The following is an 11575-nucleotide window of genomic DNA, read 5'->3' as shown; positions in this document are numbered from 1 at the left end:
AGCTCTGCCGTTGGTGGTGTGGTGATGCGGCGACGCTATCTGGTGGCGCCCGCTCGGCCCAGATATGTGCCCTTCGGGGCCCATATGGGTCTGAGTCGGCCGACGGCAGGGAGCGACATCAAAGTGGCTATCGGGAGCGGCGATCGGCGGGCGGATGCTGGCGGCCCTGTTGCTTCCCTGCTGCAGCGTGGCCTAGGGGGCTTTGCGGGCCCTATTTATCCCTAGCTAGGATTCTTTGCGGGCCCAGATTATCCCTGGCAAGTATGTGTCATCCATCCAAAGTATGAGGGAGCAGTATCTGTGGTTGTTATCTCATCCATCCTTGCCAAACCTGATACATTGCACATGAGGAAAGGACTATAGTCATTCGTGTTGCGCGTGCAAGCATTTTTATGGTAATATATTATGATCCTACTCGATCCGTACAAGATAGTACTTGTTGGTTGCCCACTGAACCATACTTCAGCGATCGAATATGCTTTGCCTCTCCCTATTCACCCATTTCATTGACCTTTAATTGAACCACACTTGCCCTGGCCAGTCATTTATGGACAGCCCACTCATTTCACACTCAACGCCGGTCTCTAATGAGTGACATGCTATAAATATTTCATGTTATTCATGATCAGTATATTAAGCGTAACTCGAGTTTTGCCAGTTTTGATCAACTTGTGTCTGAACTACAAAACTGTTTACTGACTCATATATATTGTTTCTCTTGTTCTGACACACTGCAAATGGATGGGAACACCAGAGGAGGTTGAAATTATGAAGTTACTGAAGTTAATGGGAAAAACACTTTTGATAAAACAACACTTTCCTCAACTAGCTCTATCGCGTAAATGAAAAAATATAACGAGAAGAGATATAATAATAGTTTATTACCTTCGCCAACTACCAACCACATAATTAAGACAACAGATCAATAGAATTTCTAAATCTCCACATGTAAAATAGCAAATATATCTACGCAATATGACTAGCAATTACTTTGTTCCTCCTTTTTGTCCTTGTGATGCAACTCTTTGAGACCTTCCTCACTTTCCACCACCAAATCCTATAGGGTGCACACTACCTATTCTTAAAATTGACATGTCAATGCGACACCAAAATATGCAACTTGTGTTTGGGACACATGGAAAGGACTTGACCTCGGTATACTTTTTTGGCTCTAGTTCCTTGTACATGCAACATGACTGATGTTCATTCCAGATAACATGCCAATATATCTTTTTTAATGTGAGCGAGCGGCCGGCACGTCACATGTGTGCACCTAGGAAAGTGCGATCGTGATGCTGATGCTCACCTTTCCCTTTCCCAGGTTACGCCTCCCCCGCCTAAGCAACTCTCTATCGCCTAATAAAACCTAAAGCCCCTGTAGGAGGGCGAATGACTAGCCGATGGACCCCAAAAGCTCTCTAAATTTTAGGCCGCCTCCACTCCACTTGGCCGGCGCTCTCGTCGCCTCCCTTTGTCCACAGGATTTGTCTATGGCTCCAGGTAATTAAGGCAACCATCCAGCTCATCTTGCTGCAATTCTTGCTGGAGTTTAGTGATTCTGCGTCTTCGTTGCTTTCTTGCCCTGGTAGAGAGTGCGTGCTCTTAATTTTGTGTTTGAGCGGGGAATTTATTAGTCCAGTTTGTGTGCTTCTCTGCTCATGGTTTTTGGGATTTAGGTGCCCTGCTTGCTTCTTCCCTCCAATGGGGATCTTTGCCGTAGATCCGCTAGGACCAACATTAACTCATCATGCTTCGAGTTGAATGTCTTGATTAGTGACTAGTCGATTAACTAGTTGGATTGTTATTGATTGATAGGCCGGCCAATCAATCTCACTTTCTCCAAATTTACTCTATATGGTAGAAAACATCCTACAGAACTGTCTTGAATCTCAGTCGCGACCGCGTACCCCCCCTCCTGCGGGAAACCGACCATGCCCCCAATGCATCCTCCTCGAGCCCTCCCCCGTCCATCCCTCCTTTCAATCGCTGCTGGCGTCCGGCACCAACCCTGGCCCAGGCGTTGGCTGTACATTCACTTCTTCGGTCGCTCTGGCGCTGGGCGGTGCGGCGCCGTGGGGTGCTCCGATGTGGCGGCGGGGATCTTCGGCGTTGTGGCGGGCGATCTACTAGGGGGCGGCGCTGCCGTTGCTGGTGTGGTGATGCCGCGGCGCAATCTGGCAGCGCAAGCTCGGCACAGATATGTGCCCTTTGGGGCCCATATGGGTCTGAGTTGGCCGACGGCGGGGAGGGACATCGACGTGACTTTCGGAAGGCGGGGGAGCGGTGATCGGCGGGTGGATGATGGCGGCGCTGGTGCTGCCCTGCTGTAGCATGGCCGACGGGGCTTTGCGGGCCCAATTTAGCGCTGGCAAGGATTCTTTGAGGGCCCGATTTAGCCCTGGCTAGTATGTGTCATCTGTGTCTTCGCACCAAGGCCGGGCATCCAAAGTACGAGGGAGCATTATTAGTGGTTGTTATCTCAACCATCCTTGCCAGACCTGATACATTGCATATGAGGAAAGGACTATAGTCGCTCCAGCTGCGCGTGTAAACATTTTTATGGTAATAAATTATGATCTTACTCGATCCATACAAGATAGTACATGTTGGTTAGCCACCAAACCATACCTCAGCAATCGAAAATGCTTTATCTCTGCCTGGTTGAGAAGGGAACTCGCCCATTTTGTTGACCTTTAATTGAACTACACAAGCCCTGGCCAGTTATTTATGGCCAACCCCTTCATTTCACACTCAACGCCGGTCTCTAAGAAGTGACATGCTGTAAATATTTCATGTTATTCATGATCAGTATATTCAGCGTAACTCTTGTTTTGTCAGTTTCGATCAACTTGTGTCTGAACTATAAAATTGTTTATTGAATCACACATATTGTTTCTCTTGTTTTTGCATAGTCAAATGGATGGGAACACCAGATGAGGGGGACATTCCGAAGTTACTGAAGTTAATGGGAAAAACACTTCATAAAACAATACTTTACTCAACTAGCTTTGTCGTGTAAATGATAAAATATAACAAGAACAGAGTAATAGTTTATTACCTTCTCAAACTACCAACCACATCATTTAGACAATAGATCAATAAAATTTCCAAATCTCCACATATAAAATAGCAACTATATCTATGCAATATAACTAGCAATTACTTTCTTCCTCCTTTTTGTCCTTGTGATGCCACTCTTTGAAACTTTCCTCACTTTCCACCACAAAATTCTATAGTGTGTACACCACACGTTGTTAAAGTTGACATCTCAATGCGACAACGATATATGCAACTTGTGTTTGGGACACATGGAAGGGACTTTACCTTGGTATACATTTTTGGCTCTAGTTCCTTGTACATGCAACATGACTCATGTTCATTCCTGATAACATGCCAAACTATCTTTTCTTAATGTGAGCAAGCGGCTGGCACGTCACATGTGCGCACTTAGGCAAGCGGGATGCTGATGTTGACGCTCACCTTTCCCTTTTCCCGGTTATGCCTCCCCCGCATAAGCAGCTCTCTATCGCCTAATAATGCCTAAAGCCTCCGTCGGAGGGAGAACGACCAGCCGATCGACCCCAAAAGCTCTCTCAATTTGAGGCCACCTCCGCTCCACTGGGTCGGCGGTCTCGTCGCCTACCTCTCCACGAGATTTGGCCAGGACTCCAGGTAATTAGGGAAATTGCCTGATGTCGCTTGAACTACATCAGTATTTCCCCAAAGAGGAAAGGATGATGCAGCACAGCTACGATAGGTATTTCCCTCAGATATGAAACCAATGTATCAATCCTGTAGGAGAACCAAGCAACACTATGTAAACGGTACCTGCACACAAAGAACAAATACTTGCAACCCTACACTTATGAAGGGTTGTCAATCCCTCTTACGGGTAACGGCGTAGGACATTGTAAAGTTGACGAGATAAAATTGTGATAGATTGGATAAATTGATCTCAAATAAAAGATGCAAATAAAATCTGCAGCACAATTTTTTTGGGTTTTTGGAATAATAGATCTGAAAATAAAAGCAAATAAAAATAGATCTCAAAGGTAAATAATAGATCGGAAAGCAAAACTGAGAAAGAATAGACCCGGGGGCCGTAGATTTCACTAGTGGCTTCTCTCAAGAAATAACACACGGTGGTAAACAAGTTACTGTTGGCAAACTGATAGAACCTCAAATAATGATGATGATGTCTAGGAAATGATCAATATATAGGCATCACGTCCAAGATTAGTAGACCGTCTCCTGCCTGCATCTGCTACTATTACTTCACAAACCGATCGCTATCCAACATGCATCTAGTAAATTAAGTTCGTGGAGAAACGGAGTAATGCAATAAGAATGATGACATGATGTAGACAAGATCTATTCATGTAGGAATAGACCCAATCTTGTTAGCCTTAATGGCAATGATCAATACATGTCTTGCTGGCCCTTCTATCACTCAAAAAGAACAACGCATGACTGAACCCATCACAAAGCACCTCTTCCCATGGCAAGAAAAATCAATCTAGTCGGCCTAACTAAACCAAAGATTCGAAGAAGAAATACGAGGCTATAAATAATCATGCATATAAGAGATCAAAACTCAAATAACTTTCATGGATAAAATAGATCTGATCATAAACTCAAAGTTCATCGGATCGCAACAAAAACACCAGAAAAAGAGTTACATCAAATAGATCTCCAAGAAACTATTGTGTTGAGAATCAAAAGAGAGAGAGAGGAAGCCATCTAGATACTACCTACAGACCCGTAGGTCTACAATGAACTACTCACGCATCATTGGATAGGCACCAATGAGGATGATGAACCCCTCCGTGATGGTGTCTAGATTGGATCTCGTGGTTCTAGAACTTGCGGCGGCTGTAATTGTGTTTCATCGACTCCCTAGGGTTTTTGGAATATTTGGGTATTTATCGGGCAAAGAGGTGTTGCGGGAGGCCACCGAGGAGGGCACAACCCACCAGGGTGCACCTAGGCTCACAGGCTCACACAGGTGGGTTTTGCCCCCCTTGGGGCACCTCTCTGGTATTTCTTTGGCCCAAGTTGTTCCTTCTGTCCAAAAAAATTCTCCAAAAAGTTTCGTCGTGTTTGAAATCCGTTTGGTAATGATTTTCTGCGACGTAAAAAACAAGCAAAAACTAGCAACTGACACTGGGCACTATCTCAATAGGTTACTCCTAAAAATGATATAAAGTTGCAATAAAATGATTGTAAAACATCCAAGAATGATAATATAACAACATGAAACAACCGAAAATTATAGATATGTTGGAGATATATCATCGCCCAGCTCATCTTTGCTGCAATTCTCGCCGGAGTATAGTGATTCTGCGTCATCGTTGCTTGCTCTTACTTTTTGATCGAGTGGGGAAATTATTAGTCCAGTTTGTGTGCTGCTCTGCTTATGGTTGTGGGGTTTAGGAGCCCTCCTTGCTTCTTCCCTCCAATGGGGATCTTTCCCGCAGGTCCGCCTGGAACAACATTCACCTCATCATGCTCCCAGTTGAAAGTCTTCATTACTGACTGATCAATTAACTAGTTGGTTTATTATTAATTGATAGGTCGGCTGATCGATCTCACTTTCTCCAAATTTACTCTATATATGGTAGAAAACATCCTACAAGACTATCTTGAATCTCAGTCGTGACCGCGTCCCCTCCCCTGCAACCGGCCGCGCCCCCGACGCCTCCTTGTCGCGCCCTCCCCCTCCCCTCCCTCCTAGCCTCTGTGGCTGGCATCCAGCACCGGGCCTGGCCCGGATGGCCACTGGCCATTCCCCTCCCAAGTCACGCTGGTGCGGGGCTGTGCGACACCGTGGGGTGCTCCTAGGCGGCGACGGGGCTCTTTGGCGTTGTGGTGGGCGATCTAACTGGGGCGCAGTGCCGCCGTTGGCGGTAGGGTGATGTGGCGGCGTGATCTAGCGACGCCTGTTTGGCTCAGATGTGGGCCCTTCAAGCCCATCTGGGTTTGATTGGGCCGACAGTGGGGAGCGGCGATCGGTGGGTGGATGATGGCGGCGCTGGTGCTGCCCTGCTGCAGCGTGGCCGACGGGGCTTTGCCGGCCTGATTTAGCCCTGGCTAGGATTCTTTGCGGGACCAATTTAGCCCTGGCTAGTATGTCTCCTTTGTGTCTTCGTACCAAAGCCGGGCATCCAAATTACGAGGAGCATTGTTAGTGGTTGTTATCTCGACCATCCTTACCAGACATGATACATTGCATATGGGGAAATGAATATAGTCATTCGTGTTGCGTGTGCAAGTATGATTATGGTTATATATCATGATCCTACTCGATCCGTACAAGATAGTAGTTGTTGGTTACCCACTGAACCATACTTCAGCGACGGAATATACTTTGCCTCTCCCTAGTTGAGAAGCAAACTTCACCCATTTCATTGACCTTTAATTGAACCACTCTTGCCCTAGCCAGTCATTTATGGCCAGCCCACTCATTTTACACTCAATACCGGTCTCTAAGAAGTGACATGCTGTAAATATTTCATGTCACTCATGAACAGTATACTCAACGCAAGTCGTGTTTCGCCAGTTTCGATCAACTTGTGGCTGAACTATAAAACTGTTTACTGAATCACATATATTGTATCTCTTGTTTGGGCATAGTGAAAATGGACGGGAACACCAGAGGAGGTGGACATTCTAAAGTTACTAAAGTTAATGGGAACAACACTTTTCATAAAACAATACTTTCCTCAAACAGCTTTATTGTTTAGATGGAAAAATATAAGGAGAACAGATATAGTAATAGTTTATTGCCTTCTCCAACTACCAACCACATCATTTAGATAATAGATCAATAAAATTTCCAAATCTCCAGATATAAAATAGCAACTATATCTATGCAATATAACTAGCAATTACTTTCTTCCTCCTTTTTGTCCTTCTGATGCAACTCTTTGGATCCTTCCTCACTTTCCACCACAAACTCCTATAGTGTGTACACTACGATGTTTTTAAAGTTGACATGTCAATGTAACACCGATATACGCAACTTGTGTTTGGGACACATGGAAGGGACTTGACCTCGGTATACTTTTTTGGCTCTAGTTCCTTGTCCATGCAACCTGACTTATGTTCATTCCTAATAACATGTTGATATATCTTTTCTTAATGTGAGCGAGCGGACAACACGTCACACGTGCGCACTTAGCAAGCGAGGTGGCTGGTTGGTTCTGGCCTGGTTGGGCAGTGGGGTCTGGAGTGTGGGAGAAATCTCGTGCTAGCTCTTCTGGCTCCGATGGGTGACCCTGCGGGTGCCGCCATCCCTTCCTGGAGGGTGTCGGAGGTACCCATCCCCCACACCCTCCCACGTGCTGGGGAAACCCTAGGACATGTCCATGTAACAGCATCGTTGGCGTTGCATACCTTCTTGGAAGTGCTGCTTGGTACGCGGCGGATCGGAGCCTTGGTATGTGGTGGGTCGATTCCGAAGGGCGCAGCGGTGGTAGGTCTTATGTGCTTTGTCAAATTTCCATTGATGTCATTTGTTTCTTCTTCTTTGTTCTTTCTCTTTTCTTTTGGGCCTATTGTGCTACTCGCACCAGCAATTGCTATGTGATCGGTGTTGGTTTCTTTGTAATACAAAGGGGGGGAATCCCTTTTCATCAAAAGATGCTACGGAGCGATCGAGGGATTCTGATTCTGATGATGATACCGCCATACGTGTAATTCTTGTGTGAATAGCTATTGAGTAGTACTAGTAGCAGATTCATGTGTTAGTTCATTCATTGTTGTACGACTACATGCTTATATGTCTCTTCCATGTTTACCACACACACATATATATATGCCCAGTCATGGTATTAATAAGTGAACCTTTTTACAAATATTTTGCGTGTTAACCCGCTAGCTAGGATTCTGGTATGTGTCATATCTGTCTTCGCACCATGGTTGGGCATCCAAAGTACGGGGAGCATTATTAGTGGTTGTTATCCCAACCACCCTTGTTAGACATGATACATTGCATATCAGGAAATGATTATAAGCATTCATGCTGCGCATGCAAGCATTTTTACGGTAATATATTATGATCCTATTTGATCCGTACAAGATATTACTTTTTGGTTACCGATCATCTCACTGAACCATACTTTAGCGAGCGAATATGCTTTGCCTCTCCCTATTTGAGAATGAAACTTCACCCATTTCGTTGACCTTTAATTGAACCACACTTTCCATGGCCAGTCATGTCCCATAGTGGTCATTTATGACCAGGCCACTAATTTCAAACTCTAGGCCGGTCTCCATGAAGTGATATGTTGTAAGTATTTCAGGTTATTCATTATCAGTATATTCAGCGTAACTCATATTTCGCCAGTTTCGATTAACTTGTGTCTGAACAATAAAACTATTTACGGAATCACATATATTGTTTCTCTTGTTTTGGCATAGTGAAAACGGATGGGAACACCAGAGGAGGTGGATGTTCTGAAGCATTGAAGAGCTACAATCTGGGAAAAACATTAGGTGGGGGCACATTTGGAAAAGTGATGATTGTAGAGCATAAGCTTACAGGACACAAAGTTGTTATAAAGATTCTGAACCATAGTAAAATGAAAGCTATGGAAATGGAAGAGAAAGGTATGCCTCCTTCTCCTTGTACAATAGTGTAGGATACATTTAACTTGCTTGTTCACGATTTCGAGTTGTCTGTTTTCAGAGTGCTGGCCATAGTTGTTGGTGTGTTCCTGATTCCCGCTTAATCAATTAGTCAAGATAATGTATATTAGGTTAGAATACATTCGGCTTTGGTTAAGAAGAAAGTTCACCTTCTGTTGTTGCTGCGAGTTAGTAGAATTTGCATCTCCAATTTCTTCAATCTCAATATCTAACACTTTACTTCTATTTTTTCTCATATCTTTTTTCCAGCAAATAGATAAATCAAGATATTGAGTTTGTCCATTGACTTCATTCACGCTCCTATCATCTGGGTTTAGGTTTAGACACCTAGGGATATATATGTTGTGATGGAATATTGCAAGAATGGAGGTATTGGGCTACATTGTTAAGAAACGGTAGTTACAGGAATATGAGGCTCATCGAATCATCTAGCAGGTGTTGTTCACACTTTGCTTGAGTTTAGTCCGAGTGTTGTTCACACTTTGCCATGGCCTTGGTATTTGGATATGAATCATTAGAATGTTTTCTGCAATCTAATTAAGAAATGTATGTCGACGATTGTAGACTTTTGGTTATATGTTTCTCCTAAATTTTTATATCAACATATCGCTGATTGAAATATCGTTCACATGATGACTGGTCGCGATTTTCCAATCAATTGAGTTAGGTATTCCGATGTCCGAGTCATTGTGTGCACTATGACCTGGGTTTGTGGAGGTTACCCATCAATTGGGTTTATACATCCCATTAGGTCTCAGTCAACATGAAGTTGACATCCATTTACTGATTCAGGGTCTTGATATCCTCGCTTGCGAGAAGCCAAATCATGATGTATTCTTGTCATACTTCTCCCCATGTTGCTTTGAATGTCGAGTAGAGTGATTTTGTTGGTACCTTCACTCTTTCAGGCGTACTTTTGCAGGAGTGGAGCATTGTGTGACACCTTTATAGTTAATAAATAAATCTGCCAGGTTATCTGCAATGTGCTGCAAATCTTTTGAACGCATGATCCAGATCTTTGAGTATGTGGGTTTGAGGGAGAAATATGTTGAACATTCCACTAATTTCCTCGCATTCTTTATGGTACTTGAAATCTCCACCCAATACCTGTAAATGTTCCTCATTCAATCCTCATGCTTCTTCTCACGCATCGTCTGGGTTAATAGCTTTAATGAGTGTTTCTGCATAGGTTATCTCAGGTGAATTGTACGCTGGACCTGAGGTTGATGTTTGGAGTTGTGGGGTGATATTTTATGCTCTTATTTGTAGTGATGTTCCATTCGATGGTGACAACATTCCCAAACTGTTCAATAAGATAAAGGTGTGATAGAACATTTGTAGATTAAGTTGGATCTGACAAGTGTTTACCTTTTTTTCTGGAAATCAACAAATTCTTGTAGATTAGTTGGACTTTAGAATTCATTTTTTTCAAGAGATTTTACTCCCCCTTATTTGGTGTTCCAGGGAGGTTTCTATATACTTCCAAATGATTTATCTGATCTTGCAATGGATTTGAACCCAAAAATGTTTATTGTTGATCCCATGAAGAGAATCACAATATGTGAAATTCGAGACCACCCATGGTTTCAGAATCACCTTCCTAGCTACCTGGCACCACCAAACACAGCACAGCAAGCCAAAATGGTACCCCATCTATTGCACATTTCAAGCGACTATCATATCTGCACAGTAAGACTTTTCAGCCTTTATCAGCATTTTGGATGGGTGATAAGAAAATTAAGAACAATACTTTTGTCGTGAAATGCTCTCCCTTATGGGTATAATATAAATGTAATATTTGCAAAGAAAATATAATAGAAATCAATGGCCATAGTTGTGCCCCTGGTTTCAGAAAGGTATCAAGTCAAGTCTCCATGCAATGCTGCTCTTTATTTATCAAAAAAAGCGTTTATTATCGAGCATTCAGATGCCGTTTCTATGGCAATGATATGTTGATTTGCTAGATGTTCATTTCAGAAGATTGACCAAGATACACTTCAAGATGTTGCCAATCTGGGATATGATAAAGATCATGTGTGTGAATCGTTGTGCAATAGGCTGAAAAATGAGGTATATTCAAAATAATCAGTGGTTCATTCCTTTCAGTTTTCACAAATGACTTTATACTATATGTTTCCAGGAAACTGTTGCATATTACTTGCTCTTGGACAGTCGGTTCCGGGCTACTAGAGGATATTTGGGGGCAGACTATCAACAATAGATGGTTAGTCCACATTTGCATCATCTGTGACCTATTTAATGCACTTAAGATTTGAGCACTAGTAACTTTATGAATGGATGGTTCTCTAGGATATGAGTTTTAATCAGTTTACTCTATCGGAATCAGCAAGAGCAAGTACCAGGAATGATCTTCCAGGAAGTAATGATTCTCAAGGCAGTGGCTTGCGGCCATATTACCGCGTTGAAAGAAAATGGGCTCTTATGCTCCAGGTCTTGCAAACTGTCCACTTTACTCTGCTTTGTTTCACACATTCAGCTGTTGAGCTAATGCATCACTTATCCAGCAGTCTCAAGCTCAACCTCACGCGATATCGATTGAGTTTCTAAAGGCACTTAAGGAATTAAATGTCCGTTAGAAGAAGAATGTGGCCTACAACATGAAATAAAGGTGGTGCCCTGGGTTTCCTCAAGTCAGTGATATTTTGTTAGATGCCAACCACAACTTTTTTTATGACTCTACCATCATGAATATTGGTGATGTTAATAGGAGGCTACCTGCTGTGATCAAGTTTGAAATTCAGGTCTACAACACCTTCTACTACTAAAGTATTTTTTGCAATAACAAAAAAAGGGATTTTCTACTCAATATCGCCTTCACTGTGGCATCACTAGATAAAATAACGATTTTGATGTAGACAATATATTTGATTCATAATTGTTACCAAGTAACCATTATTATGTCTTG

General features: G+C 43.1%; 1 pseudogene; it reads left to right on the top strand.

Moving 5' to 3' along the window:
- LOC119280135 overlaps positions 1-11217 on the top strand; it is a 27812-nt pseudogene extending 16595 nt beyond the window's left edge.
- Positions 11218-11575: the final 358 nt, after the last annotated feature.

The sequence above is a fragment of the Triticum dicoccoides genome, chromosome 3B, assembly GCF_002162155.2.
Source record: "Triticum dicoccoides isolate Atlit2015 ecotype Zavitan chromosome 3B, WEW_v2.0, whole genome shotgun sequence".
Classification (NCBI taxonomy): Eukaryota; Viridiplantae; Streptophyta; class Magnoliopsida; order Poales; family Poaceae; genus Triticum; species Triticum dicoccoides.
The sequence above is the reverse complement of the archived record's forward strand: the minus strand, read 5'-3'. Positions and strand labels throughout refer to the sequence as shown.